Source organism: Rhipicephalus microplus, chromosome 1 (genome assembly GCF_043290135.1).
Source record: "Rhipicephalus microplus isolate Deutch F79 chromosome 1, USDA_Rmic, whole genome shotgun sequence".
Classification (NCBI taxonomy): domain Eukaryota; kingdom Metazoa; phylum Arthropoda; class Arachnida; order Ixodida; family Ixodidae; genus Rhipicephalus; species Rhipicephalus microplus.
In genome coordinates this window covers 156,093,086-156,114,759 of record NC_134700.1, presented here as the reverse complement: position 1 = coordinate 156,114,759, position 21,674 = coordinate 156,093,086, and positions in this window count along the sequence as shown.

Genomic DNA, 21,674 nt, shown 5'->3' with positions numbered 1-21,674 from the left:
GCTCTCCTGGGGCGGCAGAAGGTTTTGAAGCTGACGGGCAAATAAGACACAGAATAGGGGCGATCGTCACTTTAGGCAACTACCTATGAATGGTCGTTGAATATATGTCGCAGCAGTCAATGTTTGCGTGCCGAAGCTTATGCAAACATGATTGCGGGAACTTTTATGACAAAGCTCAATGAATCCCTTGTAGATACTTTAGTGGCAGTGATGGTTATTGCCTTTGAAAGTGGAGGACACTTCAGGCCAATTTCCGCATTTGAAGTTTTTTTTATAAACGCCTGGTCTGATGCTAGAAACGTCAACTCCAAAAGGTTACTGTGTATAACAGTCTAACTTAGTGCAATCGTATTGGCTTTAACCTTGCGGCTAAACCATTGGTTTGTTTGTTTTTTGTCAAGCATGTTTGTTTGCGAGTGGAAAGCAATTTTTCACGCCGCTTGAGGCATTCATCATCCCTCAGCACATCTTATCTAAATGAAAATTTTAGCTTTCTGTCTCTCTTAAATTAAATCTGCTTCTAAAGGAGAAATGTCTAGGAACATCAAACAGATCTTTGATCTTGAGGCGAACATTTAGACAAATACGGTAATTTCGACTTCATGTGCACTATACAAAGTTTTTTTAGCACTTTGGGTGTATAAATATAATGAGCAATTTCTGCAGAATAATTATTCACTGGCGATTGAAGTGGTGTCCTTCAGACGAACGAAATAGGAGCAGCCATGACTCCTGTACGGCGCTACGCCAAGAGAGCCAAAGCTCTACTCTTCGTACGAAGCAGCTTATTCATGGGGCTGGCTGAGAGGCACGACGGAAAGCCAATTCGTATCCTGTATGCAATTCGTATCCACAGCAAATTTGGTGCCCGCTCGCTCCATGCGTAAGGTCCCACCTCCGTTTGAATGTGATCCGGCAGGCGCAGGCAATCAGGGCTCCACGAAAAGAAAAGAATAAATTCATAGGCAATTCAACGGGTCCCGGGTTATAGAATCGCGAAGTACGTCGTGAAGAACCGAGCTATATACCGAGCAGAACATCAAGAAAAACGTACAACATCAGGCTGAATGACGCCCATGTACCTGCAACGAAGCCTCATTCAGAGGCAACTGCATGCTTCTGAAAATGCTGTCCAACGGGATACCATTGCCCAACTAATAAACACTGTGCACCAGCTTAGAAAGATTACCCCTAAACAATAGCTACGAATAGCTACTAATCATAACTTTGAATCAAATTGCAGCAGTTCTGAAATATCTGCGAAGAAATATATGTTTCTATACAGATAATACAAAATATTATGATGACATGTCTGTAATAAAAAAATCTAGTTAGCTCCAAATAGTCTGGCACCGCCGCGGTGGTCTAGTAGCTAAGATTCTCGGCTGCTGACCCGCAGGTCGTGGGATCGCATCCCGGCTGCTGCGGCTGCATTTCCGATGGAGACGAAAATGCTGTAGGCCCGTGTGCTCGTATTTGTGTGCTCGTGAAAGAACCCCAGGTGGTCAAAATTTCCAGATTCTTCCACTATGGCGTCTCTCATAACCATATTGTGGTTTTCGGACGTTAAATTCCACATATTAATCCAAGTACTCTGAATACACGCAAACACAGCAATTTTTTTTTAAATTGTTGAAACACTGGGCGCTCCTCAACTTGGTGTTCTTATGGTTATTGTTGCAGATCACGTCTAACTAAGCGTCAAATGTGGCTCAATGATAGAGAATGTATAGGAAACTCTGTTTCGCGGTTACGAAATATCACATACTGCATCTATAACTGCTAAAGATGTCGTTTTTAACAAGTCGTCAAGGAACATTGTCACTTACCGACGAGCTTTATTTATTCTTCTTTCTTCGCGAATGAGATACATACACTTCGAAATGTTTCTTACCAACCAAATGTCGCATCTCGCTCCCGGAAACTCCCTGAAGTGTGGATCAAACAAATGCGACTTGGTGCATTCACAACGACGCAATCACTGCCTCCTGGTATTATTTCTTCCGAATGTTTCCGCAATATCTTTACTTTGCGTGATAATTATTTGCCAGATCTTTTAGGGAACGACCATTTCTGGTCTCTCAAGTTCTCGCTTCCACATCTTTCGTTTTCTTCACCTATTTTTGTACGTCTCCCAGTAGCCGAATGCCTACCTCTCAAATTTCTACTTTTACGTATAAGTTGTGAAAGGTCTAATTATCTACTTACGATAAGTGACTTCCGTCTAAGTAATACCGCTTAAGAAAGTGCACGTTGTTTCGAGGCTAACATGGTATATGTCAGCTTCGCGTGCTTATCTTTGTTTTCAGCGCAGCCTCTAATATCATGATTTGTTCACACTTGGAGGGCAATGTCAGTGGCCCGTGCATATTGCGTGCTAATTGCCTAATACACCCTGAGTTTTCTATTCAGAGATATACGCCGACACCTATGACGCAGTGTATGCATCGGTGATTGCTGGAGGCAATAGAGTCGAAAGAGTTTTTCGCATTCACGTAGATATATACATTCGCACTGCTTAATAAGCAGGTCTCTATAGACTTCCAATGAGGAGCCGACTCACCAGAAGCCGATCAAAGAAGCCGCACACTTTGTCCTTCGCATTTTTATGGACAAGTGAATGATAATGGGTGTTAACAAAATCAGTTCACCGATGTTCCATCATAGCGCAGAGCTTTTCAAAGTGTCGTTGCGAAATTGAAGCTGCCTGAAGATACTAGCGTGCTGCAAGCACTTGAGTGAACATGTAAAAGAAGATTATAAGGGTCTGGCATGAACGAAGTCAATGAAAGTAAATTCAAGAAAAAAAACACAACCGTACAGAACCCATGTGACGACGATTGCTGGCGCTAACTCAATTAATGAAGCTCAGTCGTGAAGTGCTTGTTAGTGTCTTGCTTGAAACGCGTCACGTCGAAATCATGCTGAAACAAGACTACCCCGTTGTGTTTCCCTATGTACGTTGAGCTCCACTGAACCGCACAGCCACTCAGATAGGGCGTATCGTGTCAGCGCAGGCACATCCAAACACTCTTTTGTGAACATATTTGAGGCACTTTAAGCCATGTGCTACGTAAGTGGGATGCGTGGGAGTCAGAGAGAAGCATCTCACTCAATAAAATACCACATCAGACAACACCAGGCGATTTGTGTTGTTCAGTGCCAATTTGTTATGTTTTTTTTTATTTCTGCCTGCGTTGCAACAAGTTATGAAATTGACTAATCTCACTTCCCGCAGATGACATTTGTTAATAGCAGCGACCTTTCTGCTTGCAAAACAGTAGTACTAATTAAAAAGAAAACACGCACGAGCTTTAATACTACGCTACACGTATGATTGTAGAGTAATAAATATAATCTATGTACACACTAATTTCTTACTGATAATTCACAATTTGTGTCACTACATTACATTATTTTTTTTATTAAGACCTTTATGTACCGTGGAACTAGCTGCACTCTGGCTACGAATATTTTCTCAAAACGTTTTATTGCTTAACTCCAATCACTAACAAATCCACCTCATTGACCTGACTTATTATTATGAGACATCTACGTGATTCATTCGCGGGATATACTTAACACAATGTATATTAAAAACAAGTTGTATTTAATAAGTGGAATAAATACACCAATGCTTTATTCAGCATGGAAGCTGACACTCACAACTAATATAGCTTGCGTTATTGACCTCATCTACACTACAACATAAGCAAGGCACTTGAAGCCAAGTTTCACTGAACAGATTCTGCGTGTGTTGCCAAGTATATTATGACGGCCTCTACTAATATGACACCTGGTTTGAGCTTTCCGTTTCTAGGATTGAAATTCCGATTAATTTTTTTTATTCCACAAGTGGAGATTGGCAAAACACTTTAAAATCTTTGATGTGTTGTGAATTGGTTAAGGTTGGTAAAAAAGGTAAGAAATCGTGCGTACGTAAAAAATTGTGCTAAGAACAGAAAAATGCATCGAGAACTAAATAGAAAACTATTATTGCAATTTCGGTGTTTGAAGGTGCCAGCTTGCCGGTCACGTTTTTTTTCTACTAAAAAAAGGGACGCCGGATAGGACATTTTCCTACATCACCTAGTTAGCACCGACGGTTCTCCGAACTAAATCGATCTCCCCCAGAAAAACCACGTTACGTTCGCAGTTCTAATTCGCTGCCTATTTCTTCTGTACTAGTATGCAAAAATAAGCACTTAAACTATCAGCACTGCGAGGAAGCTGGAGCAAATTGAACAGCCATTATTCCAGGATATTCGCACGCTGATTACAGGCCCATCCAGCGTACACAAAAACACTGCACTGAAAATGTCTCTTCTGAATACCGCACCGTAGCTTTACTGTGCTTACAAAAGTGTAGTCTTGAAGTGAGTTATCAGACTGCCTTTATTAGATGTTTTTTTAAATAAGGATCAACGAAATCTTTCTGTCTCTCTTTTTCTGATTTCATGAAATTTAATCGACTGAAGTTTAATGCAATCGAGTCATCATGCAGCGAGAATGTAATCAGTATTTTTAAAAGACGCTTGAATGCTCTCGAACGCACATCTATAACCCTTGGCGACAACAGGGAGCGTGTCATATATCTTCCTGTGTGAATATACCTGCAGTAAAATTATGTTTGACCAAATTGCACTACGAACACCTTTAAAACTATTACATATGCAGACCACTTTGTTCCATCGACGTCGTGAACCGTAACACTTGCCAAATATACATGCTACAGTGACCTGAATATATTCAGTTAATCCCGAGAAGCCAGGACGAAACGCAGCAAGAGACAAAAGAAAAGAGCGTGGATGAGTGCTGCAGTCTTCAACAGAGGTTTATCGATACGAAAACCAAGACTTTGTCATCCTGGTGCTTAGTAGTTGTTGTACTTGTCGTTGATTCGTGGTCATGAATTCTACTGATAGGTTGCACTTTAAAACACCTTGCCTAACGCGTACGAATGCATCGTATATGACCTGTTTCATACCAATAAGTCTTTGGGGAGCTCCAGTAGAATATAAATAATCTGATCAGGTCTTGTCAAGACTTCAAAGCATTCCAACCCATCATAGACTGCTTACCATACACGTGACATTCCAACGCGACATTCCAACACGACTTCACGCGTGACATCACCTAAACTACTTATAGTTGCTTTCTCTGCTATTCACTCGAAAATATGGTAAACTAAAGGTGCCTGCTTGAACGTCCTGATCACTACAAATATACGTGAAAGAGGTCATAAGCAAACTCTTCTATGATGACATTATTGGAGCCTCAATAAAGCCCATAAAGATTTAAAAGGTGGACGGGCACGCAACCATGTATTGCACCTGATGCATGTAAGGCTTATCTATAGGCCAGAAGCAACATAGAAAGGAGACCCTACAAAGCACAGGCACTCTGTCACTCCCCCTACAGTTCGCATGTTCTTTCCGTCAAATATTACGATCCCATTAAACTAATCGCAAAGAGTTTACTTGAACAAGTTCTCTAAAGGCATGAACATCCTCATCACAGTTTTCTTTCTCATTGTCCTATATGTCATTTTTTTTCTTCAATGTATATATTATATACAATTCAGCAAGCAGAATGCGCCAGTGGTTAAACGACGCACTAATGAATCACGCAGAAAAAAATACACACTCATGATGGCTCTTTTATTGTGAACCCCTCATAGCGTGCCGTCTCCAGTTCGGCTCGGCGCGTGGGCAATGATTTCAACAACGTTAGTATTAGCAACTCTAGAAGCGATCAGCCCATATGAAGCGCTGTTGAATGGTAGCCCTAGACACTACTACATATATCAACTTCAGCGGATGGAACCTAACTACAATCAACGTTAAGCCCACGTGACGGCTGCATCATACGAGTACATGTCTAATCTTTATAATAATTGATAGCCCGCACTGCAACCACAATGAACGTTTCGCCAACATTAGGGTCAACTTGAAAAGCAGTTCCGAGACATGGCGTGGCTCTGCGGTATAGTAATACCTGACTGCCACGCAGAAGGTTGGTGTTTGATTTCTGCTGGGACCCTGACATTTATTCTTCACATTCCTCTTATCAACGCTGTCAATGTCAGCATTTCATAACGCACACACGTTAGGATTACTCGTGTGTTCTCGCTGTTCCGGGTAGATGGTTAGTATCAATCACCTGTAGCACATACCCGCATACCAGTGGCGCATACCCATCCGCGGTTATGTGCCACTGTTTGACGGAAAGTGTTTGGCGATGTACGCGACGGGATTGGCATATTATTCTTGTCTTGACCAGCGCGTCATTATTGTCAAACTATTTTACCATCCTGTACAAATTTTGGTTCCCGCCAAGTTAGGGGTGTGATCACAAGAGCATCCAGCTGTAAGCGGGTAGATAGATAGATAGATAGATAGATAGATAGATAGATAGATAGATAGATAGATAGATAGATAGATAGATAGATAGATAGATAGATAGATGCCAAAAGTGCTTGGAGTACGCCGAAAAATGCTTCACATTTACTATGCCGTGAAAGACGAGTTTTATAGCAACTTGATACACGGATTACAGATGTTGGCTGTCGCAGCATCAAAAAAGTCCCAAGGAATGAAGGGAAGATACCCCGAATTCGTGAAAATGTCAGATATGTTACTGTAGCGTTTCGCCTTTCTCAAACATCATGACTGAAAGGCTAGTGCCGTAGAGCAAAACCACTGATTTATCAATAAAAACTACAAAATAACGGAGCTCAGTAGTGTTATAAGAATTGATGTGTTCGAAGAGTGTGCTCACTCCGCCCAGTGGTTCACGCCTGAATGATAATGGTCAGACAACTGCGACTCATATGCAATTCGTAATTGGCAAAAACATTCTCCGCGCTGTTCAAGAGTGATGACGAGGTCCAGGCAATGTCAATTTCACGTAGTAGTAAGCGTGTTTTTAAAGGTGACACTTCTTTTAGCCATGGCCCAAAAAGCATGAGGTTACTTTGGCGAAGTTTTGCTATGTATATGCTTGTTTATTGTGCAAAGCACAAAATACTTATGAAAGATCAGATAAGAGCGACAGACAGCGAAGCGCTAAGCTATCAGTGATTCAATGATATTATCAGATTGTACAGAAGAGTTACGCATATGCGCAGCCGGTGTAACGTGTTTCGAAGCACGATGCTATACCCTATGTGTCACATTAAAAATCCATCGCTGGCGTAAAGTATAAACCGAAATAGACATGCTGTTAGCAATTAGACCCCAAACGACCCAGTTGCGTGGTAACGGCTTCCCAGCATTCATAAGGTGTGAACGGCAGCCAGTCTACATATACACTAACTATTGCCACTGTTAAACTGCGCCAACATTCACACTAGTGGCGTCTTCAAGCTCTTCGTTGAACCATGTTGGCAACCGATTTTTGGAGATGTTTTGCGGCCAGTGTTGCGGTTCTGTTGAAAAATGTGTGGTTACGCTTCAATAAACCACTCGTAGTTTACCACTGACGCCCGCTTTCACACCTATGCAATGCCACACTAATTCATTTTACTCCATGCTATTTTCGACATCTTCGTCTCATTATCATGGTCACAGTGAGCGAATCTGTTGAACGTATGTGCCTGAAAACTTGTAAATTTTAATTATATTATCAGCGTTCTTCAACTGCGCTACTCTTCCAATGGTATTCACCGTAACACTCGAAATTACTACTACTTATCTGCCTTGCTTTATTTTCCATTGTTATGAATGTCAACAAATATATAGACTACCTTTATTCACATTGTAGAGTTCGCTACGGTTTCTATATTTACATTGCGCCTCTCATTCCTCGTTCCATCGTCAATGCACGGCTTCCAAGTTTTATATTCATTGTTGTTAAGCTGGCCAAGTGAACATATTGTATCAGAAAAGATATATTGGACCCTTTTATTTTAAAAAGTTAGCCACGGGCAACCGTAATATCTCTAGTACTAGTTTAGCCACTGTTTTCTTAAATCTCTTGTATTAAGTACTAGCCACTATGTTTCCTCAATAATTTTTTCGTGCTTGCTTTATGAACCCATAATAAATTGCGGGGGAAGTATGTGACAGATCAGATAGGAAGACAAATACATTAGGAGCTTTCTTGTTTATGAAAATTTCCTTTGTTTTTCTTGACTTTTGCTTCGCGTAAGAAATTCATACCAAGGTCGATGGCCGAAGGACGGATTTCACTTAAGGGAATCTCAACGGCTGATCCTATCTGAAGTCGGGGTCATAAGTAACCACACGACGCTGCAAAGGCGAGCGAAAGTTTATGCTTATGGCTTCTGTAAACAACGCAACGCACCTCACTCAACCATTCTCCGAGCTGTTGCCTCAGCAACTATTGTTTTTTGGTATTTTCGCTCTTTCTATCCGCTATCACCACGCATCGATAAGCTGGGAAGGCTTTCTGAGCCGGTCGGTGATCCCCACATAGGGTTTCCAGCGCAACGCGTCAACAGATTGACTGTACTTGTGTAAATATGGCAGTGCCTCGACAACTTCGGCTTGGTCACCGCATAAACCTACGTTTTAAATTCCCGGCACTGCTGAGTGAGTCGTTTCGCTCAAAGATGTGGTGGTGAAATGTCGGGTCGTGGCTCTCCTGAGATGCATACCAAACGCCAACAACTGCGAGCGATCACAAGTGTTTCGACATCAGCGGCACCACGTCTAGCCACGCAACCATGATCCCCACCGACCAGCTAGAAGATTCGCAACCGAGCTATCTGGCAGGTCATGCTAGGATTAGCGAGGGGTCCCATGTGTCAGTGACCATGAAACAATTCAGCACTCCGAGTTAGCCAGCGTGGTGTGCCCGTCAGCACAGAACTTCAAGTTTCAAGATGTAGCGTAGATGCAATCGAAGACAAATACGTATCCTATAGCTCTTTTACCCATCGCTATATGCTATTAGCGGAACTAATACCAAAGGCACAAAAGCCATGGAAACAAAAAACAGATTTATTCAGCATTACTGTCTGTTACCCTACGGAAGAGCATAACATTCGGGAAATCAATAGGACTTTGTATTCGAAGGATGTGCTTAAAATTGTCTCGCGTAGCCGAACATCGTGTTATGAATCCTGGGTTCCTGGAAGGGGGGTGGGGGGCGTAACACAAAGAAAGCTTAACGTCCATTGTAATAATGTTTCAGTCGATAATACCCGTAATTAATAGTCTATAATAGAAACAACGATGAAAACCCGCCGACTGTTCATTTTATTGATGGAAGGTCAACTACATTATAATGGTGTTGGTGCAGTGATAATATTATAAAGGAGCTGATGCAGGGTAAGAAAAAAACGAGCACTTCCCCTCAACGTACACCGGGTGAAGTAACTCCTTTGCACATGAATTCCCGCACTTAGGACAAGCAGGAGGAAATGGGAGGAACGTGCTTTCCTGCAGCGTGCTTCTCCTTTTCAAGCTGCATTTTATACCACCTTTCTCGTGGTTCCACACGAGCCCTTCTACAATTCTTGAGGGCGACATCACTATGCGACCGCCTGTGAAAGCTGCACTATGTGTGCGGTGTATGTGTTATGTATCCTCTGCTCCACTCTCTCTCTTTTTCTCCCACATTCTTTTCTCCCCCCGTGTAGGGTAGCACACTGGACTTAGTCTACCTCACCTCCCTACTTTTTCTGATTTCTCTCTCTCTCTGTCTCTCTCTCTCTCTCTTATGTGATTCCTCGGTTTTTGTAAAGGATATACTGTGACGTCTAATAGAACATGCAACATGCACAGCAGAATAATAAAAAATTTTAAGAATAATGTGCGTTTGTTTAGTGCATTTATTCTGTCTTAAAAAATGTCATTTTGTTCTACTGCCATCATTTTTTCATTGTGGCGATTACTCCCAGGTGACCGACCGATGAACTGAGCACGGCTTCCAGCAAGCTTAGCCTTAACAGTTCATGTAATGGTCAAATGTAAATGGTCAAGTCGGTGTGTAAATGGAAGCCATTTCAGTAACAAGTTGTCATGTTTAATGAAAGACGATGCCTGCATTCATTTTAATTTGTTGTCAGTGATCACTTGCAGTGATATCAGTCATGGTGGTTCTGTCATCACCGTGTGAGAGCCCTAGAGTATTGGCCTTTGAATACGAGGTGACCACGCCAGTGACCTCTGTATCAAAGTTGCGTGCATAACATTTCATTTTTTTTCTCTTGAGTTTACTAAGGAGAAGAGCTCATTTGGAATCTTGTTTACATAAGATGGATGGAAGAACATGTTATCAATAAGGAATGCTCTAGGAACGCCGACAAAAACGCATTTGTCAACAGAAACTCCTCTCAAAGCGACAGTACCACAGAAAAAAGTCACAACTTTGCCACAAAGGCGAATCAATGAACACGATAGCAACGAATTGAAAAATTACGCGCAGAATGGAAAGCAGATCGAAACGTGTCCTACGTTTCTCACGCTCAAATGACGCACAAAAAATACTCGCAAGTGCGGATGCATGCGAATAAGCGCCTCATTCGTTACTTTGATGCGTCTCAAAAGCACGCGCTTTTCGCAAACGGAGACTGCAATGATTGCAGTGACATTTGTGCCCCTGGTAACTATAGCAGAATCGTTCCAGGTATACCCCGAGGGCAGCCGAGACATATGATTCACCCCTCCTCGCCTCCGCAAGATAAGGGCGCGCGAGGGAGCTCCCCTTCTTTAAGCAGGGCAAAGTACGCGTAGGAGACTAGAGCGGGCGCCACCGCGCGATGTGGCGACGTGCGCTCATTGCGCCATATTGCTGGTATTTCTGCAAACACAATTCTTCCGAGATGTTCGTGAGCAGGGGTATCTGGTAGATATAAAGACCTTGCAGTTTGAACGCTAATTGACGTGCTCCGGGGTGCCTCAGTGGTTAACGCCTCACTTGATCGACGCACAGGTCCCACGTTCGATTCCCTGCACTGGATGATTTGATTTGTGGGGTTTAACGTCCCAAAACCACCATATGATTATGAGAGACGCCGTAGTGGAGGGCTCCGGAAATTTTGACCACCTGGGGTTCTTTAACGTGCGCCCAAATCTGAGCACACGGTCCCTGCACTGCAGTGTCTTGCATTTATATATATATATATATATATATATATATATATATATATATATATATATATATATATATATATATAGATTGTCGCAGTACAGCGTGAACCAAAGGCAGATAAACGTTGACAGAGCGACTCTCAGCAGCCGAACAGCAAGATCGCCTTCTTTATCTTCGATCAGCCACAGCTCCACTACCTAGTGTCCACCAAATCCCCTGTTTGTCGTTTTGGTTCACCAGTACAAACGCGTAATTTGCCCCCCTCTTAATGAGCATCGCCCGATGCTAAACCAGTAGTGCATTTTTTGTCTGTTCTTTAAGAAGTGTCTTGCGCAGTCACTACCTTTCATAAGGCTTCATGCGCACAACGTGAACTAGTTCAGGACGGTGCTGGCGAAGCCTCGTACTACATGAACTGTCGGGGACGACCTCGCAAGTAACATCACTCAGTCGTCGCAGTACTAGATATGGCTCAAAGTATCTACTTAGGAGCTTTTCAGAGAGTCCTCGCTTCCGTATGGGCGTCCAAACCCATACTCTGTCGCCGGTCTGGTAAACGACCGTTTTGCGGCGAGAATTGTAGCGGCTCGCTTCGTACTCTTGTTGTTGCTGTATTCGCAGGCGTGCTAGTTGCCTTGCTTCTTCCGCTCGTTCTGTAAACATCTCGGCGTCCGGTCCGATGTCGTCGCATTCGTGCGCTAGCATCGCATCTAACATGGTTCGTACTTCCCTTCCGTGAATTAGGCTGAACGGGGTCATCTGGTTTGTTTCTTGCTTGGCAGTGCTGTATGCAAACGTGATATATGGCAAGATTTCGTCCCAAGTTTTGTGTTCCACGTCTACGTACATTGAAAGCATGTCTTCAATTGTTTTGTTCAGACGCTCTGTAAGCCTGTTCGTTTGCGGGTGGTAGGCGGTGGTCTTACGAAGGGTTGTTCCACTCAGCATGAGGACTTGTTCCAAAAGAGCTGCCGTAAATGCGGTTCTTCTGTCTGTGATTACGACGCTTGGTGCACCATGCCGCAGGACAACGTTCTCGATAAAAAATTGTGCCACCTCCGCTGCTGTACCTCTCTGGATAGCCTTTGTTTCAGCATAACGCGTAAGGTAATCAGTCGCGATAATAACCCAGTGGTTCCCAGCAGTAGAAGTAGGCAGTGGGCCCAAAATATCCATGCCAATCTGGTCGAATGGTGTTCTTGGGACCTGCACGGGCTGCAGGAGGCCAGCTGGTTTAGTCGGTGGTGACTTCCGTCGCTGGCAGTCGAGGCAAGTACGAACATGGTGTTTTACGGCTATGGTCTGTCTTGGCCAGAAGTAGCGCTGCCGTACTCTGGCCAACGTTCTTGTGTAACCTAAGTGGCCTGAAGTCACCTCGTTGTGACATGCTTCGAGTACTTCGGAGCGAAGGGCTGCTGGGATGACGAGCAAATACGCAGATCCTGTTGAAGAGAAGTTTCTTTTGTGCAGTACTCCACCCCGTAAGCAAAATGATGACAGCGCTCTTACGAAAACAGTTGGTGCCTTCTGAGATCTTCCCTCCAGGTAATTAATTAGGCCAATTAGGGCATGCCTCAATATATATATATGGGAAACAAGTGTATACGTAATGGCTCGTTTTTCGTGTTTTACACAATATTAATGAGATCTAACAGACAATAATGCCAAGGAAGGTAAAGGGGAAGTTATTAGGCCAATTGTAATATAAATGAGAAGAATGAAAAGTGGATGAAAAGATAACTTGCCGTGGGCAGGATTCGAACCTATGACCTTCGAATAACGCGTTCGATGCTCTACCGCTGAGCTACCACGACAGCCATCCCCCCAGCCACTTTATTGGCTATCTATGTCGATTTAAACATGGGAGTGTCAGTCAGCGCCACTAGTAGCCATGGCGGCGAGTGTGGTACACACTTTATGAGCCTGTTTGGCGTCACGTAGCACGCGAACTTATTACTAACTGGCAGCTGACCAATAGTCCACCGTATCCAACCTAGAGGCACCAAGTCTGCCAGTACGAGACCCTCGTTAATGAATAAGAAAAACAAGTGTATACTTAAGGGCTCGCTTTTCGTGTTTTACGCAATATAATTGAGATCTAACAGACAATAATGCCAAGGAAGGTATAGGGGAAGTTATTAGGCCAATTGTAATGTAAATGAGAAGAAAGAAAAGTGTGTGAAAAGATAACTTGCCGTGGGCAGGATCCGAACCTGCGACCTTCGAATAACGCGTTCGATGCTCTACCGCTGAGCTACCACGACAGCCAACCCCCCAGCCACTTTATTGGCTATCTATGTCAATTTAAACATGGGAGTGTCAGTCAGCGCCACTAGTAGCCTTGGCGGCGAGTGTGGTACACTCTTTATGAGTCTGTTTGGCGTCACGTAGCACGTGAACTTATTACTAACTGGCAGCTGACCAATAGTCCACCGTATCCAACCTAGAGGGACCAAGTCTGCCAGTACGAGACCCTCGTTAATGAATAAGAAAACAAGTGTATACTTAAGGGCTCGTTTTTCGTGTTTTACGCAATATTAATGAGATCTAACAGACAATAATGCCAAGGAAGGTATAGGGGAAGTTATTAGGCCAATTGTAATGTAAATGAGAAGAAAGAAAAGTGGTTGAAAAGATAACTTGCCGTGGGCAGGATCCGAACCTGCGACCTTCGAATAACGACTTCGATGCTCTACCGCTGAGCTACCATGACAGCCATCCCCCCAGCCACTTTATTGGGTATCTATGTCAATTTAAACGTGGGAGTGTCAGTCAGTGCCACTAGTAGTTATGGCGGCGAGTGTGGTGCACTATTTATGAGCGTGTTTGGCGTCACGTAGCACGTGAACCTATTACTAACTGGCAGCTGACCAATAGTCCACCGTATCCAACCTAGAGGCAGAAAGTCTGCCAGTACGAGACCCTCGTTAATGAATAAGGAAAACAAGAGTATACTTAAGGGCTCGTTTTTCGTGTTTTACACAGTATTAACAAATTCTAACAGACAATAATGCCAAGGATGGTTTAGGGGTAGTTATTAGGCCAATTGTAATGTAAATGAGAAGAAAGAAAAGTGGGTGAAAAGATAACTTTCCGTGGGCAGGATCCGAACCTGCGAGCTTCGAATAATGCGTTCAATGCTCTACAGCTGAGCTACCACGACAGCCATCCCCCCAGCCACTTTATTGGGTATCTATGGCAATTTAAACGTGGGAGTGGGACCGTATATATATATATATATATATATATATATATATATATATATATATATATATATATATATATATATATATATATATAAATATATATATATATATATATATATATATATATATATATATATATATATATATATATATATATAGACTCACACTCGTATTCACCTGTGAACATAAGCTTCCTTGATGTCATGGTCACTCTACGTAACAGGAAGCTGATAACTAATCTTTACAGGAAACCCACAGATAGGCAGCGATATCTTCACTTTAGTAGTAGTCACGTGAAACATAATAAAACTAGTATTCCATACAGCCAAGCAGACCGTTTTAAAAGAATATGTTCTGATAGCAGTGAATTTTCCCGCCACTGCAAACAACTTCGGAGCGCGCTCGGAAAACAGAGCTATCCGGCCAGCATAATCACAGATGCCATCAAACGTGCAGAAGAGCTCGACCGTTCAGACCTGCTGAGTACTAACAAAGACCGAAAGATTGTTCGCGGACTAATCTAATTTTAACACATGCGGCTTCAGCTCCAAATGTGAACCATATCTTAAAGAAACATTTCAACATTTTAATACAGAGCGAACGAATCAAAGGAATCTTTACAGAACAACTACGCGTGGTCTACCGACGATCGCGGAACCTTCGTGATTTACTAATCTCATCTAAAACCACGTGTTAACATCAGGAAGGCTGTCATTCCGGCAACAAACCACGTTGCAAAGTATGCGCGCACATGACGACATCTAAAACAGTTTTAAGTACATCGTCCAGTTTTTCTTTAAAGATAAATGGGAACTACACGTGTGATAGTATCAACTTCATCTATCTTCTCGAGTGTTCAACATGCGGAGCTCAATACATAGGTCAAACAGAGACAAGTTTCAGAATTCATTTTAATAATCACCGTGCACATGCCGTAAGCATCCCTAATCTACCGCTGTCGAAGCACGTCAGTATGCCTGGCCACGGTTTCGACAACATTAGGGCCACTATTATTCAGTCTGGTTTCAAGACAAATCACGATAGTGAAGTGAGGGAATCCTTCTTGATCCACAAATTTAACACCATTCGTTCAGGTATCAATGAAAACGTAGGAAAGCTCACCTGACTCGCACTATAACAACACGACTTCTTAGATTAATAAAATATTTTAGTGTATATTAAATTGTATAGTAGTCAACCGTGGTTTCTTTACTTCAGAGCTCTTTTACATGTCCTGCCAACCATACTATGCCCCGCGTGTTGATGCGCAAGGAAATTTGAAACTTGTATATTTCTGCACCTGTCGCATGTCAGTCCTGTCAACACATGGTTCTTACAGATTATCAATTTTTCACTTTAATTATCCTAGCTGCTGTACCAAGAGTTCATCACGTGAGCCTATAAAAGCGGCTGCATTGTATCGTACCTACTTACTCTGACGAAGGCCGCGCCACGGCTGAAACGTTAGTAAATAGAATTTTCTTTTCAAATGTGCCATCTGCAAGTTCATTCAATATAGAAAATACCCGGACCTGTCGTGCCTTCCCTTCAATTTCTTCTTCAACCATGGGTCCTGGGACAGCACTGAAGAAAAGGATGATTTGGATATACCCTGTGTACACTCCTACCACAGCAGTTAACGCAAGACATTCACAAAATATATACATCAATACTTCGACCCCCTCTGCAATGGCGCACCAGCCTTCATTTCGCAGTGTGGTGCTACAATCGATGATGTGCGTGACTTACTGGATCTAGTGCCCCGCTCAGCATCCTGTTCTATTCTTCATGTTGGGACGGTCGATGTGGCTTCGAGTTCGGGGCATGAGGCGTTTGCAAAATACCGCGATCTACTTGAAAGCATTGCGAAAGAACACCCAGAAATTCGGCGAATTTACGCCACGCTGATACTGCCTAGAAGTGGAAATTGTCGACAAAGGAACCGTAACTTGACATTCGTCCGACGCTGCAACAGAGAAGCATCAGTGTTCAACAACATGCTTCGGAATTTTTGCCGCTATTCCCGGCTAGTTTGCTACCTCGATCATGAAATCGAATGGTTACCACCCACACGCGTCCTCGCAGCAGACGGCCTTCATATGAGCTTCGAGGGTGTGTCGTTGCTTGCAAGCCCCATCCGCCACCTGAGCTTCAGGAGTCCGATGGATGCGACATCAGCTGCCTGGTGCGATTCATCAACGAATGACGACTCTCCACATCGAGTGGATCGAGCGGGGCGACCTTCAGCACCCAGTCATCCTACAGCACAGCTGAACTCAAGAAACAACACCGGGCCGACAGCAACCCTCACACTGACGAGCAAGCCTTCCGTAGCAGAGAACATCACCTCGAAAGCATCGCGCGCCCACATGAATAAGTCGCAATCTACACAGCCTACGTCTTGTCTACCGCCGCCTGCGGTCGTTGCATCACTTTCGCCGTCTCTACCACGCTACGGACTCCGGAACAGGGGCACAACCACGAGAGGAACGAACTGACTAACACAACGCCAGCAGGGTGAGAGTACTTTGTCTGTTGGCTCAATGAACTTTTTAAGAACCAGGAAGGTTATACAAAAACGGACTCGTTGTGAATCGCACATTTCTATGCTTAGAATGTATGTCGCGGCAACAAGAGCTCCTAAAGGTTTGCAACTAAAACTGCAGCCGGCCACATCAGAGATGTCAAAGAAAAACCTGTCAAGGTGGAACAGTACCTTAAATCGGGCGTCTGTTGAACTAACCAACATACTTATTACCATTATGAATCATCAGAAAAAGGTCTGCGGAATAAGGAAAACAGCTTGTGCAATGCTCTCAGTTTACGACTGAAGAATTAAAAACTCTCGAATTATATTGGTCTCAGAAGTTAGCCGAGCTGGATGCTAAAAAGTCAAAGAAGGTCGCGCGTGACAACTTAAGAAAAAAAGGAATGCTCCCGACGAGGAAGCATTCTAACTACAGCTGGAATGCGCCAGCCAGAGCTGGAAAGTAAATCTTCTGGACAGGATAACATTATGAATTTGTCATGTTACGATCTATCGATTGAGGAACGTGGTGTGTTATCTCGAGGACTTAATTTTTGCCCTGCAACAGGAGGCTATAGTGAATTTCAGTTGGTAAAGGATCTTTACAATTTCGAACGTAACATGCGCCTCCGTGAGTACTTTTATGATCGGTCCTCGGCTCAAAATACCGATAGCTCATCATTGCCATCTCACAAGCATTGGACACCTCCCTCCCAAAAAGACAAATGTCTGGACCTTTATATCAGAGCTGTACAACGCGATGTCTTGCAGGCATATAAAGAACGTACACCATTGCACCGCAACCTTACTGACAGAGAGAAACAAGCAATTGAATCCCTCGCTAGTCGTAATGACATAATTATAAAACCTGCAGATAAAGGAGGCGCCATTGTTGTAATGGACAGAAGCAACTATATCAGCGAAGGCCATAGGCAGCTCAGTGATGCATGATATTACAAGCGGCCATATCATGACCCAACAAACGAGTTCAAAGATATTGTTCGTGATAGTTTGACTGCGCTCTTTAATGATAAAAAAAATGAGATATGGCACTCTGAAATCCCTAATACCGTTGAACCCAGTAGCTGGCAGGTTTTACCTTCTTCCCAAAATTCATAAGAAAGATAATCCCGGTAGACCGATAATTTCTGGAATTAGCACACTGACTGACAACCTTTCCCGTTATGTAGATAGCCTCATCAACACCATTCCGTCCAGCTTTTCTTCTTACATTAAAGATACCAATCACTTTCTATCAGATATTGTTGACCTACAGGTTCCTCAAAATTCGTTCCTCGTTACGTGAGATGTCACGTCACTATACACTAATATCCCTCACTCAGATGGCATCGAGGCAGTTATCTGCGCGTACAACGATTGCGACACCGACAAACAAAGTATTGCTTACCAGGTACCTCAGGTTTTAAATACCCTTGCAGATCAATTGAACTTTAGGGCTAGTAGTGCGACTTTCAAGAAACAAATAAAGAACTTATTCATAACCACCGGTCTATACTATCGAAACTACGTAATGGAGTATCATGCCTCTGCAAATGCTTAAATTGTTCATAAACTTATATGTCAATTATAGGAGTGTATACCGCGGAATTCATTGTATCCGCATGCATCTTATGTCTGTTTTTGAGTTGTTTCATTGATATTGTTTAGTTGTGAATTACAACGAGAGTGACCTCTAATTCTTAAAATGTGTTATGTAAACTTCTTATGCTATTTATGTTTGAATTTTGTGTTTACAATTTCAGGTTGCTTGAAACCAATGTATTGAATATATATATTGTTTAAGCTTTGCACTGTCACGGACTGCGGAGGGACAAGGGCCTTTGTCAGGCTGTTCGCCTTTAGCCCTTTGCCCCTGCAGTGAGCTCTGTATCTGGCTTACTGTAAATAAAAATACTACTACTGCTACTGCTACTACTACTACTGCAAACCAGTTTCTGCATCTACGTTAGCTACGTTGCTTAAACTCATTCTCGAACCTAACAATTTCGAATTTGATGGGACACAGTATGTTCAAGTTAGCGGTTGTGACGAAGCAGGGAAAGCGAGAGCAGACGACGGAGTGGCCGATCGCTGGAAGGCGAGAAAAACGAAGGAGCTCGGGCTGCAGAGAAGATTAAGAAGGGCGCGCGCAGGCGAGACAGTTTTTTTTTTGGAACGCCGGCAGAACGGGCGGCAGGTTGTTGGAGAACCCGCATCTACGCGCGAGGTTCGCATACACAGGGCGCCTGTCTTCGGGACAGCGAGCGCCTCACGGTCCTCGCCTGGCAAGACCTGGGACGCGGCCTGCTGCTCTCGGAGAACCCGCACCTACGCGCGAGGTTCCAGATTGTCCACCGCCGTCGAGACGAGCGTCGCAAGGTCCTGGCCTGGCGCGGACGAGCCCTATCTGGCTACCGGCTACCGAGCGACGGTTCGTTCACTCGGCCCTTAACCCCTGCTGCTGCTACGTCGTTTCCACACCGGACATCTACCCGACGACGATTACGTCATCACAGGGACTCTGCCAGCCCCACAGCCTCCTGGTCCCCAGCACCGCCACGTGAGACAATTGACTAGCAGTGTACGCTGCCGCTTTATGTATTTCGTGTGTGTATGCTGTCAAATACAATTGTAGTGTGGTTTGTTAACGTCAGATACCGTCTCCTCCATCCGCAACGCGTCACACGCTCTGCGGCGCGACGAACCTCACCACTAACTTCACATCTGGCGTCCGCGAGACAGGACTGCTCTTATCCTATAAAAGAGCAGCGCGTCGCTTATGCGGGTCTGACGGTTGACGATGGAGACGGACAAGCTCACAGCAATTGGAAAGGAACTGGGGTTGAGCGGTCCAGGGCTAAAGCAGTGGATCGATGAAGAGCGCGTACGTGAACGAGAAGCGCGGGAAGTACGTTTAGCCGAACGCAATGCAGCAAAAGAAGCTGATGCCGAGGCACTGGCGAGGCTACAAGCAGAAAAGGAGGTTCTCGAACTAAGGTTGAAGCTCCGAGAGTTAGATGCGACAACGGGTAGCGTGACTACAGGTCAATCAGTAGAGGGTCCGCACATGGGTTCTCCTCAAAGCTACGAAAGTCCGCACAAACTCATACCGCCCTTCAACGAAGTTCGCGACGAGCTGGACGCGTACATCCAGCGCTTTGAACGCGTCGCCAGGAGCCAGGATTGGCCGCAAGACAAGTGGGCCCTTTCACTGAGCCTTTGTTTGACCGGTGAAGCGCTAAGTGTTGTTGGCAGAATGGCACCTGACCATGCCATGGATTACGCAACGTTAAAGAAAACGTTGTTGCAGCGCTTCCGGTTTACAGAGGAGGGCTACCGCACTAAGTTTCGGTCGGCGAAGCCTGAGGACTGCGAAACGGGTCGACAGTTCGCTGGGCGATTACTAGGTTATTTCGACCATTGGCAAGAGATGGCCAAGACCGAACGGACGTACGAAGCTCTGCGAGACGTTATTGTTTCAGAGCAATTCATCACGCAGTGCCACGAGAAGTTGGCAATCTTCCTGCGGGAAAGGGATTGCCGAGGAATTGAAAAGCTGGTAGAAGCTACTGATCATTATATGGAGGCGCAGGGTTTCGTCAACCTTGGTAAAGGTAAGGACGACAAGGACCATAAAAAGCCACCAGATCGAGCGCAGGCCGCACTACGGAAAGAGGAAAAGGACAAACCACATTGTTTGCTTTGTGGAAAGCGCGGTCATAAGGCCTCAGATTGCTGGGCAAATACTAAAGGGCCAAGGACAAAACCAGCCTTCTGCGGAAAATGTAGACGTAGTGGGCATAGCAAAGAGGACTGCCCTAACAAGGAAAGCGGTAAAGCCTCTTGCCTGAAAGAGCAAGCAGAAGGTCCGAAAGCATCAAACCAGGAGACACAGGCTTCCCGGCAAGGTACTGATTGCTCGAAACGTACGAGAATCAAGTGGGAGGACAAGTCTATGCCTACGGCCGAAGGCGTCCTTGAAAACCAGCCCGTTACGGTCTTACGGGATACAGGATGCGACTCGGTTATTGTGAGAAGGTCCCTTGTACCAGTCAGCAATCTGACGGGGAAAGTTTCCTCTGTGTGTCTTCTTGATCGAAGGGTACTGAAACTGCCGGAGGCAGACGTGCGAATTATTTCACCCTTTTTCTCAGGCAAGACTCGCGCGATCTGCATGGATGACCCACTGTATGACGTCGTTCTGGGAAACGTCCAAGGGGTCCGTGACGCCTCCGATCCTGATCAAGATTGGAAAAGACACCTACGTCCAGCTAGTCCGATGAAAATATCATCTAGGGTGGGAGCGGACGACGGATCGCTGACTGGATCTTATACTACAGATGCATTCACTTCGGTTGCGAGGCAATCAAAGGAAAACGAAGTCGCCGCGACAGTCGGACAGAGTTCTCGTCGCCTGCCGGTACCAACAATAAGTCCCCTGGATATGAGTGCACGTGACTTGCAGAAAAGTCAGAGGGATGACGCTAGCTTACAGAAATGCTTTGAGGCCGTCGATAAACCCATCCAGACCAGGTTTGCCGAGATTCTTTTCTTTACAAAAGAAGAAATTCTATACAGGAGGTACAAGCTCAGATCGAAGAGAGAAACTGAACAACTTGTTGTACCTACAGCCCTCCGCCATTGTGTAATGCAAATGGCTCATGAAGGAATTCTTGCGGGCCATCAGGGTATAAAACGCACAACAGACCGTATCCTCGAGGAGTTCTATTGGCCCGGGGTACTTTCTGACATCACACGATTTGTGAAATCGTGCGACACGTGCCAGAGAACTTTCCCAAAACACTTAGTTGGGCGAGTACCGTTGGGTAAAACCCCCGTCATTGATACACCGTTTAAGAGAGTGGCCATTGACATTGTGG